This window comes from Hydra vulgaris, chromosome 04 (genome assembly GCF_038396675.1).
Source record: "Hydra vulgaris chromosome 04, alternate assembly HydraT2T_AEP".
Classification (NCBI taxonomy): Eukaryota; Metazoa; Cnidaria; class Hydrozoa; order Anthoathecata; family Hydridae; genus Hydra; species Hydra vulgaris.
In genome coordinates this window covers 24,590,595-24,602,340 of record NC_088923.1, presented here as the reverse complement: position 1 = coordinate 24,602,340, position 11,746 = coordinate 24,590,595, and positions in this window count along the sequence as shown.

Sequence of the window (11,746 nt, the reverse complement as noted above, 5' to 3'; positions counted from 1 at the left end):
TGCTATCGTACCACGTGCATTTAAAATTAAAATGCCTTATACGCAAATTGGAGTAAGTAAGTCCAAACATTAAATTTGCTATTAACACTGTTTTTATATATATACTTGGCCACGGTAACGGGGATAGGGGAAGGGGGGGAGTAGGCTTTTTTACCCCAGAACTTCTAAAAGTAAAGTTAGTTTTTTTGCTGATAAAAAAAATTGAATACTATTATATAAAACACTTTAATTTACTTTCGGCAAAATACACGAAAATAAATCGACTTTATTTATAGTTTTAGTGGTAGCTCTATGCAAGTTTTACGCAATGAAAAAATTTTAGACTATTGAAATTTTACACCAATGAAATTTTACGCCGTAAAAAAAAGTCATTGGTTAAAAAAAACATCACTTACTTGAATCGTGAGCGGTGGTGAGTTATTTTACGTAACTGAAAACTATAATATACTTTTTTTCCATTTCATGGCAATGAAAATAATTTTTATTAAAAACCACATGAATATATTTTTATAAGTTTTGGAATTTTTTAAAAGCTACAGTAAGAAGAATTATGAAGATGATTCGGTACTGGCGAATACTATTTCAATTAACAATCATTAAAATATCTCGGTGTAAAACAGCAATGTTTAATTCTATTTCACGCAATGACAGGTTGTGATAAGGTTTTATTTTTCGCTGGAAAAAAATAAAAAATTTCCTGAAAAACTTGGCAAAATTTGAAGATAATGCGTTGCACCGAGTTCCGATTGTCTCTCGAAGGAAAATTTCATCAGTGTTTTCCACTCAGTCAAATGATTTATTTTTCTACTTTATGACCATATCTTAGAAAAGTTTGTAACTCATTTTCATACTTTATGTAGGGAGTTGAGTCAAGTGATTTTTTATCACGGAAAAAAAACTTTCGGTTTAATATTGAAAAACTTTGTCCAAAATACGAAGGAAATCATTTTATGTAGGTGTCGAAGAATAAAAACCCACCCATGAAAATTAATTATATACATATATATATTGATGTAATATTTTTCAGAAAAGAACGTAGAACATTTATTTATGTGATGCCGACAGTTTTCTCTTGAACTGAAAAAGTTATTCTCTTTTAAATGATTCAATTTTGTGTAAATACCAGTAAATTAAGATAGTTCATCTGGAATCACGTGAAAATAGGTTCTACAGCTATTTATTTGTTATGTACATAATTTTTTGATTTAAAAAGAAAAAATTATATAGGGTGGGTTTTTTGTTTTCTTTAAAGTGATTTTTAGAAATACCCCCGTTTTATTAAGCGCACTGCGCTTAACTAAGTGATGACTTTCTGCGGATATCTCAGTTACTCTACCATTTAATCTTCCACATGGAAAAAAGGATCTGTTATTTTTATTGAACATTATTATACATACATTATTGTGCATTAATGCTGATATTGATATAGTATGATTTTGGTTGATATATCTAGCTGAACTTTTTTGATAAGTATTTATTATTAACTTTCATAACAAGTTTATTAAATCATTTACTGAAGACTTCAGTAAATATAAACTAAATATAAAATTAGAAACAAATTACTTCAGTGAAGTAGTTTGTTTCTAATTTTATATTTAGGTAAAAATTTGTAGTCAGTAAATAAATAAAACTATTTATTTACTGATAAGTAGATAAAAAGTTTTAAAGTGTTGTTAATTAAATCATCTGTACATTTATCATTAAGTTTTTTATTATTTTAACTAACCTGTAAGTTTTATATATAACATTGAATATATTATTTAAAACTTACTTTTATTGTAACAGTGAATCTTAACATCACACCTAAATTGATATCAATAAATTTAATTAACTATAAGGTAATTTATTTATCAAAAAATGATTGTTTTGATAAATAAATAACCTTATTGTTCATTAATTTTTTGGATATCAATTCAGGCATGATGTCTAGATTGATTTAAATTTATATATTTGCTAGACTTGATTTATGAAAAAATAGTTTAGATAAAATGTTTAAAGAAGAAATTTATAATTAGTATTTAACGTTAAAAGATACCTCTATGCATTGCATTGTATTGTAAATTTTGCAGTGATTTTAATGTTCAGCTCCTCTGCTATGAAAAACAATTAGCTACAAAGATAAATAACTTAGTTGATAATATCAGAAAACTAAAGAAACAACGCAAAAATAAAAAGTTGGATTTGTTATTAAGTAAAGCCTTTATTCCACCTGTGACAAATATTCCTAATAATACATCTGTTAGTTCTGAAGTTTGTAAAGAAACAATCCTTATCAGTGAAAACAAAATGCTGAAAAAAGAAAATAAAAATTTAAAAAGGAAACTTGAATCGATGATGGATTTAGAATTGGATTATTTTAAGCATCTAAAGGATTTTGAAGATATGTCAAGCAATCTGCAAATACTTATTTCAAAATACTCTTTAATTGAAAGTGAATTAAAAAATGTTAAAAAACTTTATTGTGAAAAAGAAGAAAAGCTGAATATTATTGAAAACAAATCAGAACTATTAAAGTCCAAAAATAAATCCTTTAATGTTACAAATTTGAATAAAAAAATAAAATATCGTAATACTCAACTGGAAATTAAAAAAAATGAAATGAATTCATTTAAAAGTGAAACAAAATATAAAATATCGCAATTAAAAAAAAAATAGAAGATAATACTTCAGTTCTTGAAAATTCCGATATAAACATTTCTGAATTAAAAAACAAGAAAATAAAGCTGCAAAAAAAAGTGAGTCATTTAAAAATTATTTTGCAAAATAAAACCAACTATATTAATAACTGCAATATGAAAGATGTTAGAAGTTTAGAGGATAAAGTTGTTTCGTTATGTAATAAGACAAACATTTTAAACGAGGAGAATCAAGAACTTCAAAAATTGGTTTCTTTGTTAGATGACGAGGAAGTAATAACATTTGAAGATGGCAGATACAGCGATGACATTCGAGAAACTATCATGAAACTTCTTTTAATGAATGTGAGTATGAATAGTGTCAACGGAGTCATAAAAGTAGTATTAAACAAACTAGCAAAAAAGAACATATCTAGGCTACCATCAGCCGCTGTAAAATGTAGGTTAATGCAGGAAGCTTCAATTTTAGGTCAATTTCAAGTTGCTGAAGCAATGCTTGAAAATAATTTGACAAATAAAAACTCTAATATAGGCAATTGTTTGCATGGTGATGGTACTCAGAAACACCATAAGCATTATCAAAATTTTCAAATTACTACAACCAGTGGGAAAACTTTATCTTTTGGTTTGTCAGAAGTGGTTGGAAAAGATGCGGCAACTGTCTTGCAAAACTTTACTAATATAGTAGATGACATTTGTGACGTTGTTAGCAACTCAGCCACTGAAAAAGAAATTAATTTTGCTAAGTTAATAACATCAATTAAATCAACAATGTCTGATCTATCTTCAGTTAATCCTCTTTTTAACTCACAGTTAAAAACATTAAGAGAACAACTTTTGCCGATTGCAATTAATAACTGGCATTTGCTTTCTTTAGATGTCAAAGACAATATGAAGGACATAAGTAATTTTTTCTGTAAACTTCATTTGCTCGCTAATTTTGCATCTGAAACTGATAAGGTTTTGAATTCTTTTGAAAAAATTCTGCTTCAAAATGATTTTGAAACTGTTTTTGCTTTTAGTGGTAAAGAATGTGGTGCTAAAAGGTTAGTTCGTAGTGAGGGTAGTGAGGAAGCTGGTGTTGCATCATGGTTTAATTCTTTTCTTTCTTCTCGTAATGATAAGTTTTTTTTTGTTCCATTTATTGGAAATTGTTTTAATACTTTATGTTACAATGCAGCTGCCCTATGCAATCATAAGGATGCTATAACAGAATTTCTTAATGCTTGGCCTAACCCTAATAATTTATTAAACCCAATTAAAGAAGACATCACAAATCTTGTATTCATCGCTGAAATTGGTGCATTAGGTATTGTTGACAAACTACTTACTGGTCCAATGTGGCGAACTATCGAATCACTTGATAGTATTTTATTTTTAAACCCCTACCTACTTCGCTTAAAAATTAGACTTTCATCACTTTGTATGGATGCATCTTCCTTATTATTTGCTAATGGAAAAATATTTGAGGATACTAATCTTCTTCATTAAGATGTGGTTTACACCAAACTGTTTGAATGCACTCAAAATAATGAGTTTGATTCTTTAACTGTGCAATCACTTGAAATTATTTTCCATGCGATTCTTGTTATTTTGCAACGTCAGTGTGCTGATCAGTTACCAGGTGGTAAATATTGGAATCCATCTAACTCAGTTTCTGAAGCAGCTTCTAATGTCCCTGTCACTAACAAAGCATCAGAAAGTGACTTTGCCATTTTGGATTTAATGGTTCGCACAAAACCCAATGCAAATGTTCAAACTATCCAGGCTTTGACAATGTGGTCTCAGAACCAAACATTAGAATGGCTTAACGGTAAAACAGATGAAAAAAGAAAACAATTACTTGAATATTCAAGAACTAAAGTAACATTTTTGAAATGCAAATATGATGAAAGAAAAGAAGCTCTTAAAAAAGATAAAAAAAATCTTAAAAGAAATCGAGAAGAAATTAAAATACAACATAAAAAAGTTGCAGCTTGTAATGATTTGATAAATTTAAATGTAAGGGCATGGATATCATTAGAGGAAGCAGAGAAAACAGTTTCTAATATAGAAGAGCCATTGAAATCAAAAGTACTCCTTGCTCAACTTAATTTTTATCGCATAATCTTAGATGTCGATTGTGATAAAAAACTTTTTTGTAAAACAAAGGTAGAAGGACGCAAAAGAATAAACTTTTCTTCAGAGGAATTATATCAAAATCTTCTTATTGTTATTCAAGCAAATTTAACACCAAACAAACAATCTTTAAATAATATAAGTAATAATTTAAAGCCTCATAAAATACGTGATGCAGCTGTTGAAAACAAAAAAAAAGAATTAATGGAAAAAATTCAAGATGCAAGACTAAACAAATTAATAGAGCAACAAAAAAAGCACTCCTTATCAAAATTTATTAACAATCCATCTGATTTTGTAGGTTTTTCTATACAACATCGTGTTAGAGAAGATGCTCATGAAGTATCTTGGGAGCGTGCGCAAGTGGTTCAAATTGATCAATTAAACGGTAGGCACACAACATTCCTTGTTAAGTATGATAACGAACCTGATGAAGTATGGTCATTTCCTTTATTAATTACTTTTGAAAAAGGTGATCTTATTCTTTGTAGCTAGGGTTGCAAGGTAATTTTATTTAATGTAAATTTAGAATAATGTTATAGTATATATTAATCTTATTTATTATATTGTTATGTTCCAATAAAGTGTTTTTACTGCATTTGAGTTCAGTGGTTTTTATCTTTATAAATAGTATGAATCATCTGATATGTTTATCTGTACCAATTTTGTTTATTTGTTGTTGTTTATTTGCAGCTTAACTGCACATTATTATTAAAAAAAAAACAAAAAAAAAGCTTATGCAAAAATACTATTACTTTTACATGAACTGCCTATCAAGTAAAGGAAAGAATCCAGAAATGGAGGGCTAACCTTAGGCAACATGACAGCTCACTGATGGAGTGCAAAGTCCTATGGCTTACCTTCTCGTTGGTGCACTTCGTTAAGTAAGTTAGACAATTTTGTCTAATTTATGAACGGAATAGCCAAGGGAAATTATGTATAAAGTTGCATAATTTACAGATATGATGTCTGCAAAGTTTTGAATGAATTTTGAAAATTGAAATTTCTGTGTTCAAATAATTTGCAACATATAGTCGAACTTGGGTACATTAATAGTGCGATAATTTATTTTGAAGAAAAAACGATTTAAGACATCTTTAAAAAATTTAAGACAAATAGATAAATAAGATAATCCGTATAAGTATTCCCATGACTGTTAATCTATGTTATTATGACTGTTTATTTCCATGACTGTTAATCTATGTTAATTCCATATCTGTTAATCTATGTACTCTCAATTTCCTAATACGAGAGAGAGAGAGGGTAATAAAAGTGTGGGTGGGGGTGGGGAGTTAAGTCAAGATTTAATAAACCGGGGGGGGGGGTCAGAATTTACACTGAAAGTTTTATTTACTTATCAGTAACTATTATATATTTTTTAATTTTTAAAGCTGATTTTCACTGATTTTTTTTTTTAGTTTTTAGATATCATTTTTTTGTTAATAACAAGTAAAAATTAATAAACGGGAGGGGGTCTTAATAAGCATAGGGTGGGTGGCAAAGTTTCTCAAAAATTAATAAACCCCCCCCCCCTTCTTCAATTATGGACTCAAGAGTACACAATCAAATAAAGCCAAACACAATAGAACAACAACAAAACAAAAACAAAATAGAACAATTCAACGAGTTTTTTATTCATTGTTTTTGTCAAAATTTTCAAAAAGTTAAAAGCCCTAACCCTATTAAAAAATAGAAATTTATCGTAGATCTTTTATCTACGATAAATTTATCCATAAAATATTATCGTAGGTGCTGAAAACAATAAATTAGTCGAAACAGTAGACTATAACCGGTTAAATCTCTTTTTGAAGTTATAATAATACTGAAATTATTAACAAGTCGTTGACTAAAATCTTTTTTGTTAAAGTAAAAATAAATTTTAGATTTATGTTTATTTTGTACGTATTTTGACGTTTTCGGCCTGTTTTATTTGGGTGTTCAATTGATAATTTATAAAAAAAAAAATTTATTTATTTTAATAAAAATAATTTAAGTTAATATTTATCATCAAAGTTTTGTTACGCTTAACGTATTATAAATTAAAACATTTGAAAATTTATTTTGTACAAAAAAATTAAAAACATATTCAAACATATTATACCGTTAATTGACTATTTCATTGTACGTCTGCGTTAATCCTCCAAAAAATTCTTCTTATGAATTGTTCAAATAATTTGGATTTACAATTTAATTTCTAATAGAATTTTATTATAAGTTAGTTTACGCAACCTTTTATGCAAGAAAAAAAAAAGATAAAAACGTTTTTTTTTGGGTGCCAAAAATTTAACGAGAATGTAACTTTAAGAAAATATTTCATAAAGAGTCTATGAATTGAAAATATTTAAACACGTATATCTTTGGAACTAAATAAGCTACAGAGGTGGTTGAAGCCATTTTGAAAATGAAATATAATAAGGAATATAATGCATTTAATATAAAAAATATTTACATTCGCGATAAAAATATTGCCTAAACTCCCTACTATATGTAAAATTTCATGGGGTAACTTTTGATATAGTGCACTATGTTTTTGTTTTTTTTATATTTATCAAATATTAAAATTTTTATTATTATTACAAAGATTAAACTATTTGTAGAACAAGTGTAATGGTTTAAAGTTACGATTTTGTACAAAAGTTTAACACTTTAATCCCTGGTTCATAAGTTTTTAAAGCCCTGATACTCGTTACTTATTTATTTTTAACATATAGTGTTTAATACTTGTTGCTGTATTTTTAATGAATTTTTAATTGATGCATAAATGTCAGTGTTATTTTTTTTGAAAAAACATTGGTTGCTACAGGCAAGATTCAGTTACCATGAAGACAGGAGGAACTATTTTCCTAGTGGGTCTGAGTGTTTTAAAATGAGAGTTTCAATATTATTAAAGTGAAGGCCAAGTTTTACGCTTTCACCTCAAAGAGCATAAAAACGTATAAATTTGTCACCAAGTTTTTTCACTATATAGCTAGAGGAAGTGCTGGTCTTAATGTCAACTTTAAGTAAAATTAGATTCCAGCATGCTATATTTTGTTTATTTATAAACCTGGTTTTCATCTGAATCAAAAAGCATTATTTTACAAGATGCATACGATTACGCGTCAAAGCAAAAATGACAAAATTTAGATAAAACTAGAAACAAATGTATAACAAGCATAATTTAATAAAGAAAAAAAATTATTACCTGAAGTCAATACAATGGAAGGAATTTTATTAAATCTCAAAGTTTTTATGTATAGTTTTATAAATGAATAAACGAATATTGTTGCGAAGTCATTTTTTGTTGTACTTTGTAATTGAGTATAATAAAACACAAAATAAAGCCACTTCGTGGTATTTTTCTCTCGTAATATTTCAATCTATTTTAAAAAGATTTTCGCCAGACGTAAAATATAATAAAAAATTTTGATATCAATGCCACTTTTTGATTTTATTTTACGTTTGATAACAAACTGAGCAAAGCACGTTAAAATATTACAAGAGAAATTTGTAGACTGCTGTGTTCTATATTTTTTTCTTTTTTGTATTTGTACTTTATGTTATACCCTTTTCGTCAATAAAATAAATTTTTATTTAACATTTTTATTAATATATATTTATTTAGTGGAAAATGGTATTAAAAGATTAAGTTGGTCTGGCTCTGTTATCAAACTTAAAGAAATTTTAGTAAATTTTTATTTGATGATATCTTATTCTTCTGGTGCTAAGGTAAAAATGGTGGTTCAGTGGGCATTTATTTGTCCAATGGACTCTTGTGTCCACTGGGAGATGCCAAGTTTTTAAAGTTTATTTAAGTTTATTTGCCTCTGTTTCTATTCTTAATCAAATAAAAAAATTTTTTTTTTTATTTGATTAAGAATAGAAACAGAAGCAATTTTTCTTTCATCAAAAATAATTGTTGCTTGCAACTCTTTTGCGACATTTTTCCGAGTAGCGTATAAATCTTGATTTTATACGCTACTCGGAAAAATGTATAAGATTTGCTCGAAACAATTTTAGCTTTAATTTTAAAAAATTCTTAAAGGCTGTTTATCTGAAGTATATAAAAATTTCAAAAAGAATACTAATTTTTTTATAAAATTGTTATTTTAAATTTAATTGCATTTTAGATTTAATTGATTTTTAAGCGATTATATAAAAAATGTTTTTCTTGAAAATATTTTTTTCAATCCAGTGTTGTTATACTATATTTAACACATTCAGGGTGTATGAGATGATGCTTTTAAAAATTCTTATTTTAAGAGCCAGTTGTTAATTTTTAGACTGTGCTTACAGACAAAAAAAAAGTCCTTAACATTTGTTTGCAAAGTGCAGCCTTCTACTCGGTCTTGTAACATGTGACCTTGCTATTTTCGGCCTTATTAACAACTCTGGTTTGAGCCAGATTTACCGATAGACAGACTAGGTAAATCAGGCCCAGGGCTTTTCCAACCTAGGACCTGATGATTTTAGGGGTTTGCTAAAAATATTAAATGTTAAAAACGAGGATTTTTTTTTTTATTATGCAAATTTGCTACTTATAAATGATGCGGGCCTTGCTTGGCAATTGCTAAATGATTTTACTAAAGGTCTCCGAGAATGTAAATCTGGATTTGATCCTTGATCATATCAACAGACCAACTCATCAAATTTAGAATTGAACTCACATAGAGCGCTTTCAATATGCTCAAATCTGTGAAAATATAATATATGGTCAAAGTAGGCATCAAAACTTGAAACAAGTTTTTTAAAACCTACCCTAGTCATTACGTAGCCTACTACATAGTCATTAGGATCATGGTTAGGGTATAATTTTAAATAATACTCGTTTTGCGTACAATATCTTTTTACTGACATGAAGGGGTGGCTTGAAATACTCATCCTCCAAAAAGAGTCACACCCTAAGACTATCAAAATATAAACATTTTGTTTTACTTATGGCACGCGTGACATCGGTAAATTTTGACACGGGAAGCACTCAAATGCTATTTTAATTATAGTGCTCAGAGACAAGACTATTATGTCTTCCTAAAACTTCCGTTGAATATATCTTTCAAATCATACATCCTAATTAAATAGCCTGATTTTTCAGGCGATGTAAAGTTTTAAAAATTGAAATGATATGCCGTGCGGAATATTTGCAATTAATAAAGTAAATATTTTGTTGAAAATATTAGGAAAAGCTCAAAGTCTGAGCTTCGGAACATAATCCCAAGAGATTTTATTTTATACTAATTTGGGCACCAGTATTTGGATAGTAGAAATCGTTGATACGTAGGTAAAACCACAACTACTAAACTCTAACCGCGAGCAAGCTAATTGAATAACACTTTGTTTAAAAATTTGAAAAAAGGTATTTTAATTGCTATTAAAATTTTATAGTTTGAAATTGGTAGAGAAAGTTGCCATGGTTGTCAAAGTTTCATCAAATCATAAAAAACTCCCTTTGTATACCTGTTGTTATTAATATATTGCAAGACAAGTCAACTTTTTGCACTCTCAGTGCAATTTTTTTTAATTTGAAAATAAAACACTGTTTTAAAAAAAGATTATTACTACAGTCTCGATAAGTTGGACACTTACTCTTAAAGTCTAAATAGACTTACCGAATGTCCGAGTTGAGCAAAGCTCTCGGTAAAAAAGGGATAGGCAGTTTGATTCTTTCGAATAATTTCCATTTTTTTAAAAATAGCTCAAAATCAGTAGCGTAGTAAGAGAGGGGCCAAAGGGGAAATAGCCCCAAGCATGAAGGCTTAAAGGCGCCGAAAAAAAATTAAGGAGCAAAAAAAAATTATTGTTAATAGGCGCATTTTTTTCATTATTGCCCAAGGCGCAAAGATTCCTTGCTTCGCCGCACTATGCGTCGCGCTGATAAAAAAAACAGAAATAGCCTTATAACTAGCGAACTGTTTAACATTTTGAAATAATTTTTTTAACAAAGCATTAATTATGAGATATTGTTTGTTTATACATATATTTATAAAAAAAGTCCGGTTTTTTTTAAAACCGGTTTTTTTGGCGGTTTATTTTCATTCCGGTTTTTTGGCAGTTTGTCCGTACTTATTCGTTTGATTAAAAACACATAAAACCGATAGTTTTTGATATTTAAAACTCTAAGTCTGATATATCAATTTATCTTTTTTAGGGGTTACATGCATTTTTTGTCTTCTACTTATATTTTCATGTTAAATAAAAAAGGAAATAACATGCACCAGCACCTTGTCTAAAATGTATATTTTTATGTTAAATAAAAAAGGAAATAACAAAAGTATTTTATTATAAAAAAAAGTGAAATAAATAAAAAAGTTCCGTTCCCTTCAATTGCAGAATAAAGGTTCTGATGCTAAATTAGGTTTTTAACAATATGTGGCTATGAAAATAACCGTTTTTTAAAACTTGCCTATCAATTACAGCTGCATGGTTTAGTGATACTTCCTTGATTTCTTTTCTTAATACGAACAATTTATCTTTGACTTCCTAAAATCATTTAACAACAAACATTAAAATTTTAAAAAGTTTCGTTATTGTAATAAATAGTATAGTTTAAGATATAAACATTTATTATAGAAATTATCTATTATCAAATTCTAATTCTAATAATTATACATTCAAGAAAAAAACTGTGTTCACTGTAATAAATAGATATAATTGAGTTTTTTTTTTTTTTTTTTGCAAGCATAAAAAAAAAACATACTGTATTGATTATGTGAAAAAGCCTCAGAAATATCAGATTGGCTACAACCAGCACCTAAAATATATCATTAATAGAACTAAACGATAACATTAAATATCTAAATTTAAAGATACACATAGCTTTCTCCAATATTTACCTTAAGAACAGTTATCAGCAGAATCTTCTTACAGTATAGCTTTTATACCTCTTGCATTTTGTTTTTCTTGCAGTATGGATTCATGTCAGATGTCATAAATAAATAATTAGCTGTATCCCGAGTATTTTTGGCAAAAAAAGTTAAACGTGCATGACCCACTCGTGCAGTTTTGTTGGCTTTGCT